The 24,510-nt window shown below is 33.6% G+C and overlaps 1 protein-coding gene across 1 annotated transcript in view; it reads left to right on the top strand.

Moving 5' to 3' along the window:
- Positions 1-5,260: 5,260 nt before the first annotated feature.
- The window catches only part of LOC141461771 (torso-like protein), a 55,244-nt gene continuing 35,994 nt past the window's right edge, over positions 5,261-24,510 (top strand). The window contains exon 1 of the mRNA XM_074143086.1: positions 5,261-5,413. The gene's annotated coding sequence lies outside the window, so the exon portion shown is untranslated. The remainder of the gene's footprint in view (positions 5,414-24,510) is intronic.

Below are 24,510 nucleotides of genomic sequence, written 5' to 3'. Positions count from 1 at the left end.
TATTTATGGTTATTGTTATTACTATTTGGCGCAACGACTTCTTAGGCCGACACTTTAGTTGGCTCATCGACAGCTTAGGTCATTAGCACCTATTATTATTATTATTATTATTTTTTATGATTTAAGGCGCGTCAACATCTGAGGTTATGTAAGCCCGGAGCTTTTATCAGTGCACTGCCGGCCTCCGGACAGGGTTCTCTCGTTACACTGTCTATCACCGGACAGTAAGCTGTAAGAAGCTCCTAGGAAGAGAAAATCTAAGGGCCAGCAACTGGATTCGAACCCGGGATTTCCGAGTGGGAATCCAATACTCTAACCGCATGGCTAATCCCTTCCCTATTACTGTTACTAATTATTATATACTTAAATTAAATAGGAGTTTTATTTGAAAATTGTCCTATATGAGAAGAAGGTACTTCTTTAGGGATAGTCTTCTGTTTCAGTGGAGTACTTTCTAAATCTTTTATATCACTGTTTTTTTTATAGTAAGTATTATAATCAAAATAGGTAGTGGTTATAGTCATAAGCAGGATCATATTATTGGTCCTGCAGGCGGGTTTTTTGCACCCAGGCACTGTAGTTAGGTCTGTTACAGACATCGCGTAAAAAACTTTTCAGAATTATATCCCAGAAGAGTAGTTGTGATAAATCTTAACCGAATGGGTTAGTTCAATAGTAGCGAATGAGAAGAAGTCTAGCAATTTATCTATTAGCAAAGGGTTTACAACGGTCTCATGATCATTTTTCAAAGTTTGAAGTAATAGATCCCAATTAAATGGTGCTTTTGTATTTTCTACTTTAGATTGACCCAGTTAGTTCTATATTTTCTAATCAAGAAAAGCTTTGGTCTAAATCATTGTTGCTCTTTTAATAACTAAAAATAAGACAACAAAGGCTCCAACAATTTTCCTTATAAACTTGCAGGCTTTGTTATTTTAGGAATGTGGCTTTTATTTAGCAGACAGCATCAGGATAAGGCGAATAAGTTCTGTATCATATGTGCTAAAAACTCTCTCTTGATCCGCCCCTACTTAACCTGCGATCCACTGAGTCCATGCAGCCCAATCGCGAAGTTATGAATTTTAATTTTTAAAAATTTGGAATAGGCGGTAGCTGATAGAAAGTTTCTTGCCATTGTAATCAGCAACTCTCAGCAAACAACCAAATTTGCTTATGATTATTTTTGCTCAGTCTGAGGCAAGGCACAGTTCTGCTCTATGTGTAATAGTCCAGTGAAATCTTTGTTTCTTTCAGTCTAGGTTATATAGGAGGTTATGCCCAGAGTTAGATTCTGCTGGCTTTCTCCTCCTTGTTGAGCTCCATCTGAAACTTATCCCACTGTTTGGTTCAAGTCCTAAAAGGCATGCTGTTCTTCTCATTTGCTGCTACACTAACATGTTCTGGCACCCAAAATGAGTTGTCTTTACTTACGTTATTCAGGTCATTGAGTGTGCCAAATCATTTTCAAACCATTTTTGAGCATATAAACATGTGGATTCAGCACATTAATGGAAGCCTTATTGACGGATAGGTTCACTATCCTTATTCCAATATTTCCTATCAACGTTAAACAAGACACAACTTCTTATTTCGTGGATTTCTGACTAGAAGATGCTGGGACATCAAGCTATGGTCGTTAAACGCACTCTATCGCATTTTTTTTTAATACCATAAAGAGTGAATTTAGTACTTCACTCTTTCTAGACCCCTTAAAGGTAAATTTCTTACAAAGTTGTACAGAAGTACTTATTTCTCCTCTAGGTAAATTCCAGATGGGGGATCGTACAGTCAAATAACAAATTCCTGCCTTCCAATACCATCTCTAGAAATTTTGAGGCTAGCTACTTTCGCGGGCCTCTTAACCGCCTAGAGGGTGAGGTGTAAGATCGAGAATTACCTATATATAACTCGACTGCAATGAAAATCATTGACATAAGCATGACAAAGGAAATCAAAATCATTATAAAAGTGGTAAGAAGGAAGATTTTCACATTCGTTTGTGTTAAATAAAGTGATTATTACTTTATTTTTGCAGACAGGAAAGCACACTTCTAAAACTGAATCTGATGGGTGAAATATAGGTCTTAAAAGCAGTATAACAGTCTTATGTTGATAATTTATACCCATATAATCAATAGCTCATCACATAAATCAGTGTTAAGTATTGTTTGTGATAGGTTGGGATTGCCACAGGGACGCTATGATCCCTGTAAAATGTTGTCCACTTCTTCCAGCAGGGTAGTGCAGAGTACATTGACAAATAAAATGCCTATCTTGGTATGGAAAGATAATACTTTTACTTCGCACTATTCTTTCTTCTTAGTGTGCTGTTATGTACCTTATTTTTATTATTATTATTGAAACGATGCGAATCACCCAAGAAATTTGTTTAAAAAAAATAATAGAATAATTTTAGAAACATACTTAGAGCTATAACAATTTACTCAATGCAAGCAGAAACATTCAAGTACATTATACAAGCACATTATATGATCATAATATAATATTCAATTTTTAGGAAATATTGCACTTTACTTAGGGAATACTCGCTGCAAAATATGAGATGCTCTGGCCTACAACGGTTGGCCAGTTAGGCGTAGGCCAACCAATGTCCCTAAGCTAGCTTTCTGTCTACTGTATAAGATAGATAGATAGATAAAATGCTTTATTCAGACAAAAAAAAACAACCTATTTACAACTATTTTACAAATGAACTGAAAATTACATTCTTAAAAAAGAAAATCAAATTCTGTTTACTAATAGCAAAGCAAATGTTGACATGGTAAAATACCGTATGCCAGGAGTTCAAATATAGTTTATAAGTTATAAAATCGTAAAATAACCTAACCTCGCACTTTTTTAGTTTCTAATTATTAAATTACTTAATTTTACATATTAATATTTGAATTCTTTTATTAAGAGAAAATCCCTATGTTGCCATGATTATATATCAGCTTCCAGTATTTTGCCATTGAGTAGTTCTACTAACTGTTCAGTTGATAAGGTTTTATCTTCAAGTATTTAACCCTATACGGCGTTAAAATGGAATATACTGTTAGGACCAAACCAGATTACTCAGTGAACACAACTGTATTCTGTTATGAATGTACCTTTGACAATTCACATTCAGGAGATCACCTCTACATTTCATTTTAGTTTGAATGTACTTTTGATCTATATTATCATTAATATAGTTAACATCTTTAGATAATACATTATACAGCCCATGGAATACCCCTTTGGGGGCCGTCTCTTTACATTCCTTTATAAATATTTTTTTTTTATAGTTAACATCTTTGCAAATTCTAAATTCCACTCTGTTAAACCCTGTTAAATCTAGTGCTAATGCACAGCCGTGTTTAGTACCCAGATCTTTTCATGTTTTATACCATAAGATATTATTATTATTATTATTATTATTATTTATGATTTAAGGCGCGTCAACATCTAAGGTTATTGGCGCCCGGAGCTTTTTTCAGTGCACTGCCGGCCTCCGGACGGTGTTCTCTCGTTACAGACAACACTGTCCATCACCGGTCAGTGAGCTGTAAGAAGCTCCTAGGAAGAGAAAATCTAAGGGTCAGCAGCTGGATTCGAACCCGGGACCTCCGCGTGGGAGTCCAGTATGCTAACCTCACAGCTAATCCCTTCCCTCATAAAATATTATTAATATAAATTACTTCTATAGCTATTGTTCACTGAGAGTGTTCATAGAGTTAAGATCGTGTCTCGTTTATAATTTCTACCATATAATACATGCAGATAAAGGTTATTTCAACATTAATTATTGGTAAATTCATTGCAGCCAGGAATGGTGTTATACGTTTCTCTATCATTATAGGTAGAGAACATTATAGTTCTGTATATTTAACTCACCTATAATTATTGAAAAATATCAAAAGGATTCAGATGAGAGGTAAGAGCAATGGACAACTACTCGGAGATCTCGGGTTCTAGTCCTACGCCAAGTGGCGTAGCTTTCCCATTAGGCTCCAAAGCTGGTCCTACCCAAAATATTTTTCAAAAAAAACAAACATTTCTTTTATTCCACTTTCTAAACTAAAGCAAACGAGATATTTATTTTACAGATATACTTAACTATATTTTTAGCAAACAAATTCAGCTTTGGCAATAATAATAATAATAATATCTTAAAATGAATGAAGCCTAAACGTTTTAAGAATTACATTGAAGGCTAGCGCTTTTCGCAGCCTCCTGCACTTGCGCAGTTCTCCAAAAGAGTTGTAATTACTGCTTGATAGTGTTGAGTATCTGTAGACTTGTTTACCGATAGTTGTCGAAGAGATTAGGCTTGTTTTAATCACAATGTATTTTTTTTATTTTTCATATCATTTGTGTATGACAGAGATCATTATTTTAATTGATATAAAATTTAATAGAATCTCTGTCTTTCTTCACTCACAAAAAACATTTTTACTAATAAATCTTTACTCGTAATCTCTCTTCAAAGAAATTTGAACGCCATTTCCAAAAACAGCATATTTTCAAATACTTTCTATCAAGAAATTGCAAAATGTTAAATTAGGTTTCCCTGATCAATTAAAATTTTGCAGGGAGTTTATTTTTCTACCGTCAAGCACCTCTCATATCTGTTTATGATTACAGCACAGATAAATCCTATAATTCGGAGGAGTTTGATGAGAAGTTTTACTGATGCATAAAAAACTGAAGCCTACCCAGTAAAAAAGATAACCGCTTCTCTACTGTAATTACTTGCACCATAGATTTTTCCTTCCTTTCTAGGAGACTAATTTACAGGTCACTTCAATCTGGTATTGTCTATAATAAGAGGACTCCATCCGAGAGGCCGGCGGTGCAAATGGATCTAGGCGCAAACGACTTCAAGTTATTGATGCGCCTAATTAAAAAAATAAAAATAAAAGAAAGAGAAAACAGCCAATCATATTCGACGCAAAGATAACAAGTTGTTTGAGGTTCTGTTGTTCAAAAGTCAGGGATCTGTAGACACCCAAATTTTGCTCAACAATCTATTTCAGTTTAGTAGAAAATTATTAAAACTAAACTAACTTTTATTGACAAAAAATTAAAGAAAACCATTTTTTTTGCGAAAAATAACTGTAGAATTATATATTATATTTATATACGATGTAGATCATGCACAGGTACGCTTTGATTACACCTTTATACTACTCCCACTACAGTTCCAAAGGTGAGCTGTGTGGCAAGGCAAAATAAAGTTAAAAAAAAAAAAAATATATATATATATATGTATAAAGGAAGAATGTCTACGGTTAGATTTTGTAGTGGGGGATTTTAGTCGAGTGAAAGTCAGTTTTATACCAGCTAGAAGCTAGTGTACATGTAGGTCTGGTTTAAGTGATTATGTGTACATTGGATGCCACTTCTATCACAGCTATAAACCATTCTAAAGGTACAATATCATTTATATTTATAACCTCAACAATATTCTCTTTCGCTTCTAATGTAATTGAACGTAATTCAGTTTAACTTAGATTTATACATTTAAATATAGGAAGACTAAATTTCAACCAACTATAAAACTTAGTTTTCTTAAATTTAATTGATTATAAAATTAAGATATAAGATATTAAATTAAATTTCCAATTAAATTAATAAATTTAAAACTGCTTTGTATCAGATATAATGAGAACTCAAAATTACATTAAATTTTGTTGCCTTCAACATTATTTAGGAGAGGAACTTGTACTTAACAATATTTTAGAAGATAGTATCAAAATATTTACATAAAAATAATTTTTTTTTTAATTAAAAAATGTTTTAACTACAAAAATTATGGTAATTTACTCCACGATTAAGTTTCAAGAAACGCCCTATATTTATTTATTTTTTTAGATTAATTTAGGAAAATGATGAAACTGTTCAGAAAATACGCATACTTCCGGCGACGGTACTTTCTGCAATTTCGGGATTTTCAAAAATAGAATTGGTTTCATATAAATATAATTTGGATATTTGATCTGTACTTTAAATTAAAATGACTTTTTTCTTTTATTATTATTATTTTTTTTTAAACTTCAGATATGTCACTCTCGATTGATAGAATCTTATTTTATGGTCTCCTTTGTTGTAACTAAACTTAGTTTACATTTTTGGTGATTTTTTTTCTCGTTTATGTGTAATACATTACAGACATATAAATTAGGCGTACACCTACAACAATTTCCACGTATTTTTAGGGGGGCTCACTCGTACGTATCCTACGTACTTTATCAGACTCACTCAGGGATTTTAAAACTTGTATTTTTCGGATAAAAGTCAGTTTTAAAAATTGACTAATATGCAATACGGTCTCTTGATGAGGAGTAAGATTAAGTTAAAATTATTTTTTAGGAAATTTATTAAATGTTTGGCTGCTTTTCCCCCCCCCCCCCAAATTTTGAATTCTTAACTTCAAATTGTAATTCTTTTTTTGATTATTATTATTAATTATATAAGTAATATTAAGAGGGCATACCTTTCTTGGTGTAGCTTCTTTGTAGCTTGGCTACAAGCCTCACAGCCTCCGTACTCTCACATTTCTTGGGGTTTCTCCGATATCTTGGACTGTAAAGGATGCTGTAGGAGTTTGGCTGGCAACAAATCTCAATAAAAAACAAAACCAACCGACCTATTGTGTATAATATACGCTCGTACTAAAAATTACAATGTTCGAAACCGAAATTGAGGAAATTCCATCAAAATTAATGATGATTTTACATTTCCCTTTTTTTCTAAACCTCTATTTGCGAGACTACCCAGCCTATTGTGTACACATTGACCTATTGCCTGTGTCTAACATTGTATCATTTTACTGTAATAAATGCTTGTCCAAATTCTCAATTGCTGGAAGATGTTGGTCCGGGCTTTTTTATAAAGAAAAATGATCATTTATCTTGTTAGGGATGCACGGTGTACAGTCTACCTATCGTAGTTTTTTTTAAATACGCCAGGTTGTCCGTCTAATCGTTCTCCTCGTTTGCTTCGTTCAAATAATTTTCTATTCGCATTCCTTGGGTAATACTTAGTCACTTCCGAATAAAGCAGTGTTTTTGTAAACGCAACGTGAAGAAAGTAGTTAACATTGTAGCCGGTGGATTCAGGGCTATTTGTTGCACATTGAAATCTATGTGAACATTCAATTTAACAATACAATCGGAAAAACATTGAAACAGAATCGCAAAAAAATATTTAGTATAGCGTGTGTTGCTTTTACTTACAACAGATGGCGATTTTTTTTTTTTTTTTAAATTATTTAGTTTTTTGTTGTTTTTACCTGTCACTGGTGTGACATTTATGTAATAGGTATATAAAAACACGCGCGTATTCGAATGCAAAGTTGTGTCCAAATTTTAAAGCAATCAGTGAAGAACTTTCGAAGATTTAAGATATTGAACAAACGAACATTTACATTTTTATTTATATAGATGCATTAATTAGTTAGTAACATAGATTTCTTAGTAGTTACTGAAAATTGTTTGTAAAACATTATTTTACCCCAAAAAATGGGATTTGAATATCAATTTTGTTGGGACAGTTACTGTAGAATCAATCTGCCAATTTCCGATTTCTACTTTAATTGTCAACTATCCTTCAATACTTGATCTTCATTATCATTTACTCCACTTAAAAGGAAGTCTTGCTTTCTTACAGATTTTCTATTTTTGACTATTTACTGAATGTAGGTTTTGACGTCAAATAATGGCGAATAAGTAGTTGAAAGTTCGTGTTCATTAACAATTTTCGAAATGCGCTTCAGCATTTTTCTATTAAACTTTATAAAAAAAAAAGTAGTAAAAGTAAAGTAATCGCCTATTTTTTCAGGCGGGGCTTAACGTCCAACTATCAATTAGGTGTCGTGGACGAAGGCGACTAGCAAACATACTTTACTGTAAATTTCTTTTTATTAACCATTAAATAAAATCCAAGGCCTACAAGACCGGGAATCGAATCCAGTACCACAATACATATTAGTTTAGCAGGTCTCGCCTCTAACCGCTCGGCTACCTATTAAACTTTTTTTTTAATGTTTAAGGCGCGTCAAAATCTAAGGTTATTGGCGCCCGGAGCTTTTTTTAGTGCACTGCCGGCCTCCGGACAGTGTTCTCTCGTTACAGACAACACTGTCCATCACCGGACAGTGAGCTGTATGTAGCTCCTAGGAAGAGAAAATCTAAGGGTCAGCAGCTGGATTCGAACCCGGGACCTCCGCGTGGGAGTCCAGTACGCTAACCGCATAGCTAATCCCTTCCCTAGAACTATTAAACTTTATATAAATAATATATACTCGTATTACTGACGAAGTATAAAGTTCTGCCATTTTATCCAATGCCTTCTTTATAAAATTCAATAAATTGCCTAAAATGCTGTTTTACCACAACTATTATTTGTTTAAAAGCGAACATAAAGCAAGTTATTATTCAGGCTTTATTTCTTTTAAAATTTCAAGAGAGACAATAGTAAATTTGTGAAACATTCTAGTTGGCAGTGTTTAGTACAAGCATTAAATTGGAGACAAAGAGAGCGTTACCGATTTCACGAAAGACTTTAGATTGGAATGATTAAATTCTGTGACTGTTGGATGGTTTCACAAAGCCCCACAGTTTGGTCCAGATGGTTCGCCAGAAATGTTTTGTGTAGATTAGTTCGTCTAGAGTGGATATTTTAAGTGGATAATTTTGTTCAAATTAATTTTCGGTTAATGCTTTTAAAATAATTGAGACTTGTTTTTTTGAGATGTATGGCCTGGGAAGTAAGCTAAGTCCAGAGCATTCTTAAGGATGCTTAAGAGCCTGGCACTTCTGACGGCAGTTGTTGAAGAAGATCCTTAGAAAACATTCTGGAATTTAGACGTGTTTACTCAACTATTAAGACGTCACCTGCGTGTATAACCATCATGAACTCTGTAAAATCCTTCTTCAAGTTATGTTTCATTCGAATCCATTTTGTTTGTATTTAAAAAAAACAACAAAAAATGGATCAATTGAACAAAACGATTAATATAAAAAGCTGTAACCATTCTCTGTAGGTGTGATAGAACTTCGAGAGCCGGATTTTTCAGCCAGCTCGTAATGGTCAGTGCGTATCCTATCCCTACTCTTTTCAACTAGAACGCGTACACTCTGTTCCTCACACAAAATATACCTTTTTGGTAATTCGATCAAAGAATATAATTTCACATCGGGACCAACACAAGGCCTCTCGTACGTCACTCGTTCGCGTAATTGAAGATTTTAATTATTTGTTTGCATCCCTAAAAGATTGCTCCTGGTACCTCGGAGGGTAACGAATCTTTATTTTGTATTTATTTATTCTGTTTTAACCAGACAGGTGTACAGAAGGAGTTGCATACACAAAACGTTTTAGAAACAAATACTAAAAGATACAAATTAAACAGAAAAAATAGTTATAAAATAATAAATCACAAAATGTAAAAATAATCCTACCAAATAAAAGATAAACTTCTAAATTAAATTATAACTTAAATATTGTAACAATACCTTATAACTTACTTTAGTCGTTAAGCAAGGATGAGCGCAACATTACTACATTTATGGTATAATTGTAGATATTAAGACAGTCAGATTTTGATAAAGGTGATAGTAAATTAAACAGTTTTACCTCTCTGCTAACAGTGGTTGGGATAGATAATTGGGGTAGATATTTTAATCTGATACATTCACAAATCGGACTAGAAATAAATAAATGAAAAAGTCTTCATTTTCGTGGAGATTACAAAGAGTACAGAGCTGGTTAGGATTTATTAAATAGGCTATTGCTTTGTGGATGATTTTAATAGAGAAATTACTGTAAGTTCTAAGTTGGAACAATATGGTAGATACAGGAAATGGTAGAGAGAGTAAAAGATAATTTTGTTCATCCGAGATATTTATAAAATAAATACTATAATTTGAGGAGTATAGTCAGTATTGTATAAATTGGCTTCATACGAGGTGCATTCAAGTTATAACACCTCCAAATTTTTTTCTCAGAACTGTTTCCAGATAAAAACATGCTTTTTGTTTTAAAATAAGCGGGCACTCTTTGTTAATGCGTGACAGAAATGGCAGCACTGTACGGCACACAGAACCCTAGCCGCAGCGTCGAGAGTAAGGACTGTTTTTTATACTAAAAATGGCAACGTTTTCATTACACGATCAGCGTGTAATCATTCGATTTCTCCATTTGCGTAGTGTGACACCAATTGAAATTCATCGCCAGTTGAGTGAGACATGTGGTGATGGTGCCATGGATGTGTCAAATGTGCGTTCTTGGGTGAGACAGTTTAAAGAAGGAAGAACGTCATGTGAAAACAAACCAAGACAATCTCGGCCTCGCACCAGTCGGTCTGTTGACACGATCGACCGAGTGGAAAAAGTTGTTTTGGAAGATCGCCAAAAGAGTGTGAAACAGATCGCTTCCTAAGTTGGCATTTCCGTGGGATCTGCGCACACAATTCTTCATGATGAACTGAAAATGCGAAAAGTGTCCTCCAGATGGGTGCCACGAATGAAGACTTTGAAGTGATTGCTCATTGCTCCCTACTCGCCTAATCTTGCTCCTAGCGACTTTTGGCTCTTTCCAACAATGAAAGACACTCTCCGTGGCCGCATATTCACCATCCTGGCCGCTATTGCATCAGCGATTTTCCAGTGGTCAAAACAGACTGCTAAAGAAGCGTTCGCAGCGGCCATAGAAACATGGTAGCGACGTTGTGAAAAATGTGTGAGGCTACATGGAGATTAAGTCAAGAAGTGACAAAAGTTTCAAATGTTTGGTGTGATTGGTTAATCGGAAAAAAATTCGGAGGCGTTATAACTTGAATGCACCTCGTAGGTTGACAACATTGCATTTAGATTTTTACGGATTACATTATGGATCCTGCATTTCCCAAAGATGGTTATAACCCATTTATAAAAAAAAATTCCTTAACTTGGGTTACCCAGTTGAACTTAATATTATTAGACGATGAAGAATCGTAGTGTAACAGCCTATCGTAACAAATACGAGGTAATCTGGATCGATCCATTTCCAATATTTTACAGAACAATTTCAACGTAAGTATAAAAATAGTGGTGGCCATAAGAGATAATCCAGTTTCTAACAGTATTATATAGTACGGAGTGGATTTTAATAGATGAAAAAGACGTTTGTAAAAATTTGTATGGGCATATTCTAAACCAGTGGTGGGCAAACGTTTTTAATGGGGGGCCACAAAGTTTAAGAAATTCTAGAGGAATTATATTGACTTGTTAACAAATAATTGCTGAAATCTAATAAATATTGTTCTGAAATGAGTAGATATTATTAATTTTATTACATAGAGAGTAGGAATAGATAGATAAAAAAATCGTGCAATTAAAAAAAGTACATATTAAATTTTATGTTATATTTTACATATAATAGGCTCGCATGGCATTATGTAATTAAAGAAGCGAAAAATATAATTAATTGAAAGTATTTATGAAACAATATTAATAACTTGCGTTTTGTTTATTAAAGTATGCTCTTAAAAAACATAAACAATCAATCGTTTCATCATCAAGCGAGGACCGAATTTTCGTACAAATATAACCAGCCGCTGAAAAAGCTCTTTCTGATTCTACACTTGTCGGCACTATTGTCATTAAGAAATCATACACATTTTGTAAATACGTTCCTTTGGTTTCTGTTTTTTCAAAAAAAGTAATTTCATCTTTTATTTTTTGTTCCAGACTTGGAATTTTTTTAAACGCAGGCACGGGTGAAGTATTTAGTGTTTCGTCTATTGCTGCCTGTAGTTTTCTCTTTAATGCGTTTACGTTTACCTTGTCAGATTCTAATATTGTTCCGTTACTAATTTGAAAAGATATTGGAAGGGATGTTTCTTGCACAACTTCCATATCTTCTGTATCTTCTAGATTTTCATGTGTGAGCCGTTTTGTTAAGCTTACAATTTTTTTAATGATTGTAAATTTGGATATGCGTTTAAATACTTCTACAACATCTTGTGAGCCTTTTTGCAGATACTGAAGTATTTGTGATAATTCAGTTCGTCGCAGTAAAATTCGAGATTTTAATGCTTCCAATAATTCTAATGCAATTGTAGATTTTTGCTGGGAAAGAGTATTTAACATAAATGTCAAAGAAGCGTCAGCCGTCAAAAGATTTGCATCTTTTCGGCATAATGCATCTACTGTTAATTTTACAGGAGTAAGAGCAGCAATAATTGAAGAAAATAAATTAAATTCTTTATCTGAAAAATGATAAATTGTGTATAAATTAAATTTTTATCAACCAATGTAATACAAAAATACCGGTATTTTTACATAAATATCGATTTTTAATTACGGACAAAAATCGTCCGGGATTCCGGTATTCGGGATCCCGAGATCCTGGTATTGTAAGGCCTAATTACAGCATTACACACTTGAGTAACTACGCGGCTAGTTTAGCTTCACCTATAGGTTATGCATATATTATTCTACTAGGCAGAATCTACTTTATACTTCTCGACCGTCAAAACGTAATTATAGCGGGCCATATACTAATCCATGCCGATGGACCCTCGTCGGGCCGGATTAAATACTTTCGCGGGCCGGAGTTGGCCCGCGGGCCGTACTTTGCCCATCGCTGTTCTAAACGGTCTAAATATCTTAGTCCCCAGTAAACCCTTGTGTAAATTTATTTAACATTAAATTCTGTTAAGTGCCCTTTGTAGGTAATTTTAATGTTTTAGAACTCTTAAAAGACCATTTATCCAGCCCAAATAATACGCTCATTTTAACTATTGTCTCGTAGAATAAAATATCTGCTTTGAACATTCTCAGGAATTTGTGTTAATCCATTTTTCAATTTTTAAAAGTGTTAGACTCGAACTTACAAATAAAGTTAAACTTTTTATGAAAGCCAACTTACAAAATTGCCAAAAAATATTTTTTTTTTTTTTAGAATAATTGTTTAAAATTATTAAATCTACGCGCATGAAATGTAAAATTAAAAGTTAATCTTTGAAGCTGTGTTCAATAAAATCTTAACTTGATTCAAATAAATGGCTACTTTCCTTTGAGAAACTGTCTTTGCACTTGGAATTCTAAAACTCATTTAGTCCACCTAAAGTAATTATTGAACAAATCATTTTTAAATAGCACTTTAGAGAACTAACATAACTTCTCTCAGAAGTAACTTAAATCAAATTTCTCTTGAACAAAAATTGAAACATCAAAGACGTGTTCATATCTACTTTAGAAAAAAGACAAAAATAAAAAAATCCAAGCAATTTTTCGAATAAAACTAAACACAAAAGTGTTCAAAAATCAATTCATTAAAAAGTTAATCTCAGTTGAGGGCTTAGGATAAGTCACAGTCAAGGCTGAATCAAAAGTTTCAGTTGCATGCAATTTCTATTTAACTAAGAGAGTTAATCATATCCAATATGATTTTATTCTAATCAATTAAATTTGAACCCTCTATGTGAACAGCAAAGATGTTTTTTAGAAATTACACTCTGAAGACGAGTCTAACTTTAAGAACAAATTTTCTTTAAAAAAAACAAACAACAAAACTCAACTTTCTCCCTTTAAGTTCTTCAGGTTCTAATACTTGTTTTCCAACTCTGAATTTTATAACATATTACACAAACGTATGTTTTATTACATATCAGCGGCGTAGAGTGAAATTTTTATGTGGAAAGGCCAGATCAAAACTGTATATGATTATAAGTAGGGAACGGATTCGTATGTATTTACATATTTTTTTCTAGGCAATTTACAGACGTTTTTCACCTAGAAGTATTCATACTGACACTTTTTAAGCCGTTTGAGTCTACTTTTATTTCACATATTTCCACATATTTGGATGTTATCGCATATTTATACATATTTGATTAAAATAAATAAATATTTCTACATATTTAATCAAAATATGTACATATTTTTCATTTTGGGCATATTTTCATAATTGGGAGGTGGTTGACAGGAACTGTGAACCACAGACTGTAGGGCTGTGAATCACAGTGGGTACAATGGTTATTGTAATTTATACAGAATGCTGCTAAACAGTGACGGGCACTTGTTAGTTCTTTGAAGTTGTCTGACGTTGTCTGTTCTTTCAGCTCGTTCGTTGAAGTGTTCAATTCATTTCGTTCGGTCACTTAGTATATTCTTTTTTGGGTGAAATGCCACGAACATCGGCCTCAAACAAACAACTGGTTGCTAAATATCTTCGCAAAGTTTCCAGCAGAACTTTTTCGATGTGATGGAGACATTTTGTACTGCACAGCTTGTGACAAGCGCGTTTCTTGCTCTCAACGTTCCCAAGTCACCCAACATATTGCCACCGGATCGCACATAGAGAATAAAAACAGAAAGAAAGAGAGGACGTCCTATCAAGCCTTCCTTACATCTCCATCATCAAGTAAGTCTACTCTGAGTACAGATCTGTGTCAGGCTTTGGTTAGAGCAGATATCCCTTTCCACAAACTTAAAAATCCTCATTTCAAAGGATTCTTAGAGACCTATATTGGGAAAAAAATGCCTGACGAGAGCGCTCTGAGGAAAAACTACCTGGAAGATGTCTATAAAGATACACTAACCAAAATTCGAGAACTTATCAAAGATGGACCGATTTGGGTGTCAATTGATGAAACCACTGACGTTGAGGGCAGGTATATTGCCAATGCAGTTATTGGAAAACTTGATAGTGATGCTGATGTGGATTCAAAGCCATTCCTTTTGAACTGTGAGGTTCTCGAAAAATGCAATCATTCCACCATTTCACGATTTTCATAAAAAAAAAATGTCCATTTTACTTAAATATTCCAGAAAATATTTTAAGAAAATCACATATTTTCCACATAATTGACGAAAATAAATGCATATTTTAATTAAATATTTGGCATTTTTAAATACATAAAAATCCGTTCCTTAATTATAAGATACTTCATAAGAACAGTTTTAAAAAAGAAGACTGCAAAATATACGTAGTATCAAAAACGTAATTATGTTTACTTACTTATTTGTAATAAACAATTTGATACAGCATTTGAAATCTTTTAAAAATATAAAAATGTAAAAAATAAATGTTCTTGGACAATAAAACAAGTAAATGGAATAGTAAATACACGTAAACAGTAAGAGCAAAATTGAATACAATGGTTTCCCGTAAATTCTAATAAAAATATCTTCAATGTGTACAAGTTATAGAAATAAAAGTTATAATAGGTATACAATAAAGTTATTGCAATAATAATCAATTTTAGTAATCTATATTAATAAAAATGTAAATGTTCGTTTGTTCAAACTTTTAAATCTCCAGAAGTTCTTCACCAATTGCTTTGAAATTTTGAAACAAAGTTGCATTCGAATACACGCCAGTTTTTATAAACCTAATTATATAGATGGCACCCCTGTGACAGGTAAAAACATGCTTTAAAAAAAAAAAAAAAAAAAAAAAACAGCGCCATCTGTTAGACGTAAAAGCAACGGACGCTCTACTAAATATTTTACGATTCCATTTCAAAGTTTCCGATTACATTGTTACATTGAATGTTCACATAGATTTCAATGTGCAACTAATAGCCCCTGAATCCATCGGCTACAATATTAACCGCTTTCTTCACGGTCAAAATGACTCGTTTGCCGAAAACACTGCCTGTATTCGGTAGTGCCTACGTATTACACATGGAATGCGAGTAGAAAATCATTTGAACGATGCAAACGAGGAAAGCGAGTCGACAGACAATCTGGCATATTTAAAGAAACTACGGATAGGCAGACTGTTGTCACCGTGCACATCCCAATCAAGATGAATGCTTCTTTCTTCGCAAGCTGTTGGTAAATTTGCCCGGGTCCAACGTCTTCCAGTAATTGAGAATTATCAACGGCGATATATAGGCCACCTTCCGCAGTGCAGAGGCGAGCTATGAATTTATTGGTGGACCATATTGACCGCCTGCTCTCCCTTAATCTCCAACAGAGTTATGGGAGAAATATAACTAGTTCATGGCTGAAGCGTCAGGAAAATTCAATTATGAACATGGATTTCACAGACAAAGCGTTGATTGAAGATTAGTGCTCGTATTAGGAATCGCGAACAAAGTTCTCAATCAATTGGGAATGCCATCACCGAATCGATTGGCTGCTGTTTCGTTCGATGTAGAATTGCGTCTTGAACAAAATTACAACACGGATGATCTTTTGTCGTATTTGCAATCAAATATTCCTAAGCTAACGCTTGAGCAAAAAGGCATTTACTTTTAAATAATGTAAACTATCTATAACGAAGTTGGAGATATCTTCTTCTTAGATGCGCCAGGAGGAACTGGTAAAATGTTGCTAATTAGTAGGTTCATTCTGGCAGCAATTCGATTCCAAAATGACGTAGCCTTAGCTCTTTCGATCAGAGCCAAAGTAACGCGTGGCTGGGTGAAGCTAGTATTTAATTTATTTAATAATGGAGCAAGAAGTAACAACCTAAAACAATAAGAGTTAAATTTACAAAGTTAAATTAACAAAGTATATCTGAAGATTCTTCTAAATGCGATTGCATTTATTTAGTTCTTTCTTCTAAAATTAAATCTCCTAACTGAGGCTAACTTCTGGAAAATCGGGACTAAATTTTAAACTGGATGTTACGCCTAAATATGTTGATTTATAGCGACGAAGAACTGGTCTTCAATTTAACTTTCCTGCCAACTTGATCGTCATTTAAGTTTAGATTTGTGGTGAGAAAACGTGTGTTTATCGTTTGAGTGAATTTAACAGGTGTAAATTTAGTCGTATATTATATGAGTCCAACAATGTTTTACTTCACAACCTTGTTGTAATATAAAAAGAGATTTTATTTTGGTACTAGTCGTGTAGAAACTAATTCTTGCTTAAGGCTTCAGGTTTATTTTATTCTATTTATCTATCTAGAGTTTTAAAGAGGCAAACAGCTGCTCCCAAAACTGTCCTCGTACCCTCTGATGACGCCTATGTTACCCATAATTTAACACTTCCAGAAATATAGTAGGAGAAAGCCTGTTGTGCTCACTATTTTTAAAGAATTGCATCCGATCTTATAAGTGAGTATAACTAATAATTCAAATGAAAGCAGATAAGCTGTTACAAATTCTCACAAATAAGTAATACTACAGTAATTCGTTACAGTTACGTGTTTCTTTCAGACACTACCATTCTAGAGAACTATTCTAGAACAAATTTTTGTATTCTGAGATAGATCTAAAAAAAATTATTAGTTTCTCTTATTTCTATTAAGAGGAAGTATTATAATCATGCCATAGTAATATAAACATGTTCGTTTGGCTTGCGGCATGTAGCCAATTAATACCTCGTCATTATCATAAAACACAATTTAGGTATACTTTTTTCTTATTAGTACAAAATCTTGCAAGGAATAAAAGAATTAGCACAATATACTGGGATTCCTAGGCGATTATCCTGGTTATAATAGTATATAAAAAAGTCAGCTAGGCATGAAGATAGTCGAGCAGTCTTAGGCGAGCCCTGCAAAGTCTAGATATACGAGGGTCGTTTGAAAAGTCCGTGCAAAAATAAAAACTACTTAATTTTTTGGGGTAAACCTTTTTTATTTTTCAACATAGTCTCCTTTTAGGCTTATACACTTCGTCCAACGCTGCTCTAGTTTGTTGATCCCTTCCGAATAATAGGATGTGTCCAAGTCTGAAAAATAGCCATTCGTTTCTGCAATCACCTCCTCATTTGAATAAAATCTTTTTCCCGCCAGCCATTTCTTCATATTGGGGAACAAATAGTAGTCCGAGAGAGCCAAGTCTGGAGAATAGGGGGGATGTGAAACGAGTTGGAACCCTATTTCCATTAATTTTGCGACCACAACTGCTGAGGTGTGAGCTGGTGCGTTGTCGTGATGGAAAAGGACTTTTTTGTGGGCCAATCGTGGGCGTTTTTCTTGCAGCTCGGTTTTCAAACGGTCCAATAACGATGAATAATATGCACCTGTAATAGTTTTACCCTTTTCCAGATAGTCGATGAGGATTATTCCTTGCGAATCCCAAAAGACAGTCGCCATAATCTTTCCGGCCGAAGGAACGGTCTTCGCCTTTTTTGGCGCAGATTCCCCCTTGGTAACCCATTGTTTAGATTGTTCTTTGGTCTCAGGAGTGTAGTGATGTATCCATGTTTCATCCACAGTGACGAAACGACGCTTAAAGTCCTGCGGATTCTTCTGGAACAGCTGCAAACCGTCCTTGCAACACTTCACACGATTTCGTTTTTGGTCAAGGGTGAGCAATTGCGGCACCCATCTTGCGGATAGCTTTGTCATGTCCAAATGTTGATGCAAAATATTATGTACCCGTTCATTCGAGATGTCCACATCGCTAGCAATCTCACGCACCTTCACTCTTCTGTCATCCATCACCATATCATGGATTTTATCAATGATTTCTGGAGTAGTAACCTCAACAGGGCGTCCAGAACGTTCAGCGTCACTTGAGCCCATATGGCCACTCCGAAAATTTTGAAACCACTTATAAACTGTTCTAATCGAAGGTGCAGAGTCACCATAATGTTTATCAAGCTTCTCTTTAGTCTCCTGAGGCGTTTTGCCTTTCATAAAGTAGTGTTTAATCAACACACGAAATTCTTTTTCGTCCATTTTTTGAAAATCACTCGACTTCCTCGATTCAAACGAATGCCAAACACAAAGAAATAGACCGATCTGGCTGAAACTTGGTTTGTGTTCTTCCAAGAGATGCTACTAACTAAACATAACCTCGATACGCGCCAGTGATGCTATCTCTTTGACTTTGCACGGACTTTTCAAACGACCCTCGTATTGTGGAAGTTGGGTTCGATTTCCGGTATAGGATTTGGATTTAATCTGATGCTTAATGTGAGAAATTTATAAAAAAGTAAGTTCGTTAGTCGCCTCCGTTCACGACTCATAATTTGGTAGTTGATACGTAAAGCCCGCCTGATTAAAAAAATAAAGGTTTTACTCAACTTAAGAATGAAATTAAAAATGTCCGGTAGGACAGTTGTATAAGGGTTGATCGTCAAAAAAACTGCACGAAAAAGCGTAACGTTGAAAAACACCCAACTTTGACAATTTTTTTCTCTTTTTCTATAAAAGATAAAATTCCCAAATTTTCTTTATAATATAGGGCAAATCCTTCTTTATAACAGTAATTTTATCGTAATAACATAGATCTAATAAATTTCTAGAAAAAAAGTTAGCAAAACCTGGAAAAAATGACATTTTCAGAAAATGTTCTTGTTCTTCTTGTTGTTGTTCTTGTTACCTTTTTTGTAAACAGCGTAGCGCCTAAACGCGTGAACCGATTTTCATGAATGAGATGTCATTCGATTCAGAATTTTATGTAGATTGCCTTTGAGGAGTCTCGACGCTGTACATAGAATGTGAGAGGAGTTAGCCCCTTTATGTAAGGCCCCCTCCAAAATTATTATTACTAATATCGTAACTCCGTAAATCTTGGCTTCGATAATGATAAAATTTGGCAGGTTGAAAGGGTTAAGGATCCCCTATGTAACATTGAAGCGACGTTCTGCTCTTACACCTATTAAGGGGAAGTGTTGCATTCGTTTCATATTATCACCAGTGAACTTTTATTCATTGAATGAATGGTCATTTATTTCGAAATATAATATAATAAAAAAACTCATATTTTCTGGTTACTGCCGCTAGATGTTTGAGAACATAAAATGTTGGTTAAGTATACTGTATTCTCAGATCGGTTGAGAACTTGCAAATAGTGTAGGCGGCAAGTGTCATAAAATCGAATCCAGATGGCATGATTATAGGGTGGCGTAACAAATAGCCTACGCTGATGAGTTTTTTTGATAGCTGCCTGAAGTTAAGACAATATAGTCTGATGCACTCTAAGATTTTGCAGATGTAGCTAAGACTACTGCAAGTGTTCTGGGCGGAGAACAGAAGTGAAGGCCAAAAAAAAAAAAAAACTACCATCATGTGTTTTGTATTAACTAACCGCAATGATATCCTGATTGTAATTAATATGGCGCTAGCTGCAGATAACCTGTTGGGGATAAGTATTAAGGTCAAGAAATGGTAAAGTTGATTATTTATAAAACTGTATAGAGGCTAGTGAAGTTTAAAAAGTATGCTAAAGGATTCTAGAGACTGTTTTTTCACAGAATGTAAGGTCCGATAAAACGGAACAGAGAGTAGAAAATTGATATAGTGAGTTACAGAGGAGCTGTAAGTTCTGTTGTAAGTTAAAGTTATTCTCAAAGAATTGGGTATATTAAAACTGTCCCGGTAGGACAGTTGTATAAGGGTTAATCGTCAAAAACTGCACGAAAAAGCGTAACGTTGAAAAACACCCAACTTTGACAATTTTTTTCTCTTTTTCTATTAAAGATAAAATTCCCAAATTTGCTTTAAAATATAGGGCAAACCCTCCTTTATAACTGTATTTTTTTTGCAACAACCCAGATCTAATAGATTTCGAGAAAAAAGTTGCTGAAAATGAGCAAAAACGGCATTTTCAGAAATTGTTGTTGTTCTTGTTATTACCTTGTAAACAGCGTAACGCCTAAACGCGCGAACCGATTTTCATGAATGAGGTGTCATTCGATTCGGGATTTCATGTAGATTTGCCTAATAGGGGTCTCAACGTTGTATATCAAATAGGAGAGGAGTTAGCCTCATGTATGTGAGATCCCCCTCCTAAATTATTATTATTGCTAATTACACTGTAAATCTTAGCCTGATTTTGATGAAATTTGCCAGGACGAAAGGGTTAGGGCTCTCATAAGTAACATTACAAGCAACGTTCTGCTCTTACACCTACTAAGGGGAAGTGTTGCAATCATTTCAAATTATTGTTGCGTCAAACCGATTTTCGTGGAAGGAGCGCCATTTTATTCAAATTTTATGTAGATTTTCATTTTATATGGAAAAAAAAAAAGTATTCCTGAGGAAAAGGTGTGCGGTAACACGTAGGAGGCAGCCCTTACATGTTAAGAAATTGGCTAGGATACGTCAGGGATGATCTCTATAATATGGGTAAAAGAAGATTTAGAAGTCCAAAATCGGGTAATCGGGATGAATGAAAGAAATCGTTGGTGAGATAAATTTCAATACGTTTCTCACTCTCTGCAATATTTTCTCAAAAATATCTAAGAAACTTGTACGAAAATATAAACAGGTAAATCCCTTTTATTCGAAACGTTTTCGCAGAAAATTTACTGGTTTCTTGGAAAACTTTAACGCTGAGTTTTCTTCTAAATTTGTACTTCCGATTAATACGTATACTTTGTTTCAAAATCTAAGAGTAGTGTTGGTACAGAAGCTTGGTACTTACACGGAATTCAAAAAGTTTGTGCCTTTGGCGATTCGTCTTCATTACATAGAATAGACAATCTTTACAAGAATTTTTCATTCTATCTTACTTAAGCTTTATTGTAAAAATTTAATTCAAAAATATGTTCCCACTATCTTTACTTACCGCTTACAGCGAACAGTAATAAAAGAAAAAGAAAAAATATTAAACTTTTTCAATAGAAAGACCACAAGATAGAAATTTACTTGATTTTACAAGAAAAATTTACTTGTTTTGCAAGTCTTATGACTTTTTGAATTGTAGGTCAGACAACGGATGTTTTTTTTGGATACACTCCAAGGGCAAGCGTCGTGCACTTGTTTTGGAGAACATAATCAGAATTTTTACATTACTTTTTATTAATTACTAGATACTAGGAAAGTATTTTTTACAGTTTTTTTTTTTTAAGTTTTCACTAGAAATAAACGATTTTATTGGCGCGAAAAAATGGTTTATAAAAACTAGCCTATAGTCAGAATGAAGATTATTTAAAATATAAGAACTGTGCAATACACAAAATAAAAAATAATCGCCCAGATCAGAACTATGTGTCCATTTTTAGGGGAAAGGGGGGCACATTTGAACAGAATTTACATTTTCTGTTACAGAGTGCACCAGAATCGTATTATTGAACCTTTTTATTTTGTTTTCTACAACTTTCAAGTCTTCTTAACAGATCTATATCAATGAACAGTCGGTACTTTAAATACATATCTATATTTTTTTAAATTTAAAAATGTTGCGTCAAATGTTAATATCTGCCCCCACTGGTGGGGTAGCTTTGAACACAATATAAAATAGAAAGAAATGATATTACTTTACTCTGAATCTACCTTCTATCAGTTATTTCTCTCACTACTACACTACTTTCTCTTTTAAACCACTGAAATCTAGTCCAAAAAATCAAGAATGACTCAGTTCGGGATGTTGTACCCGAAGTGTGATGGGTTTAGGAAGTTTGAACAAAATATTCGGTTTGTTGCGCTTCTTAATGTAGGTTCGGACCCACTTTCCCCTTCTCTGCGATTAAACAAAAAAAAGTCACAAACTTGCAGGTCGGTAGGGCACATTGTAACTGTGATGTTGTGAATTTGCCCCCTCTCCTTCCATAAAAGAAAATATAATATCCAACACTTTTTGCAAGAACAGATTTTTGTAAATGCTGGGTTTAAAAATACGAATTCCAAATGTTAATATGGACTAACAATATTTACACCTTGTCCACTACAATCTTCACAATACACTTCCAAAGATGCACCAAAAAATTTTACTTCCAACTTACAAAATATAACATTCCTCAATTCTGGACTTTACAAACAATGAAAACGAACTCTGTCAATTATCCAACAGGTCTACCACAAAATATGAAGAAAATTACCAATCATAAATGTTTTAAATATTTGGCGAGAAATTAAAACTGTTCAAAGGTGCCCCTTCTTTCCCCTGCACTATGTAATATGTTAGACATTGAAGATCTGTACCAACTTTTTTTCTTTTTCAACAAGAAGTATGAACTGTACGCCTATTCACCATCAATGATAGAAGGAAAATGATCTTTAACCTCCAATGTTGAGATTTCTTCTCACTTGTAAAATTTAGAAGTAGTCTTATTGTTTTGGATGTCACTAAGTGAAATATGGCTTCCCTAAAGTATGTATAAAGTGAGATCTTTAAATTTTAATATACATAATTTCAGTCACTTGTGCATCTCTAAAATTGATATTTTCATTAATTGTAGAATTAAAATTATTTATTTGATTGTGAAAACTTTCATTCGATGCTGAACATTAGAAACGTCACAATAATGGAACCCAAATTTTGGATACAGTCTGAGAAAGTTAAATTTCAATATCCATTTTCTCCTACAGTATTTTTTCTTCAGTGATGATATTCTTCTAAAATTTAGAGCAGTGGTTCTTAACCTTTTCAAAGACGCGGAACACAATTATGTATATATTTTTCTCGCGGAACACTAACATTAAAAGATTTGAAATTCGGTATTTGGCAAGAACTTAAAATTAATGAATAATAAAAAATCGAATATAATTTTCAAAAAAGATATTTAAAAAGATAATTAAAATTAAAAAGGATAAATTATTACATAGTTTTTAAAAAATAAATTCTGAAAATGAAATTAATCAAATAATGAACATAAAAGTACGTTGCTACAAATAACGATAAAAAAAATATCTTTTAATGAGAAATCTGTGGCTGGCGATTCTTACATATTTGAACAATATCAGGTCTGATTTGAGATAGAGCTACCCTCATTTCCTCTTCTATATTAGTAAGTCTTTCTCTTTTCTTGGTTTTTATGTTGGTTAATGTTGAGGAACCCAACTCGCAAAGATAAGATGTCGAAAATTGTATTAAAACTTCGAGTGCCTTTCTTGACAAAGCTGGGAATTCTTTTTGGATAGAAATCCAAAATTCATCAACAGTTGCTTCTAAAAATTTTAAAAAATGACAGAGAAACTAATTCTTCTTCTTCTTGTAAGGAAAATTGAGCATGCGATGTATCAAAAATGCCAAATGGATTTCGTATCCAATCATAAAATTCTACATTTAAAGATGGTAAATAATTTTCAAGTTTGGCTTCTAATAATGTTAAATGTATCAGGAATGATTTCGTCGTACTTTTCATTTTGAAGGGAATCAAACATATCTACTCTATTTTTTTGCATTATAAGATTTTTCTAAAGACAAATTTTCTTCTTAACTGCTGACAATTTGTCGGTTGATGTCAACATATTTTCATTTCTTCCTTGAATACTTGTGTTTACTGTATTTAAATATTTAAAAATATCCGTTAAATATGCCAATTTAGCACACCAAATATCATTTTTCAAATAATTTCTCAAGTTTCTAATCTTTAATATATTTAAAATTGAAATTTCGCGGAACACCAGCGTTCCGCGGTACACCGGTTAAGAACCACTGATTTAGAGATAGAAACAGTCTTAAAATTATACCAAAATTACAGAGAATTCATGAAAAGATTGGTTGCTGGAGATTGTGAGACAAAATGTTTTGGGTAGTAAGAGATCCTTTAGAATGACAACATTCTAGTACTTATTTTCACAAATTTTTGAATGCAATGTGAGATTATTCTGTAAATTTCAGCAAACTTAGGAAAAAATCTTACAAGTTTGTATTTTTCTTTGGTTTAAGTACAAAGATCT

The sequence above is a fragment of the Rhodnius prolixus genome, unplaced genomic scaffold, assembly GCF_049639745.1.
Source record: "Rhodnius prolixus isolate KJV_2025 unplaced genomic scaffold, Rpr scaffold_12, whole genome shotgun sequence".
NCBI lineage: Eukaryota > Metazoa > Arthropoda > Insecta > Hemiptera > Reduviidae > Rhodnius > Rhodnius prolixus.
This window is presented reverse-complemented; position numbering and strand designations above follow the sequence as displayed.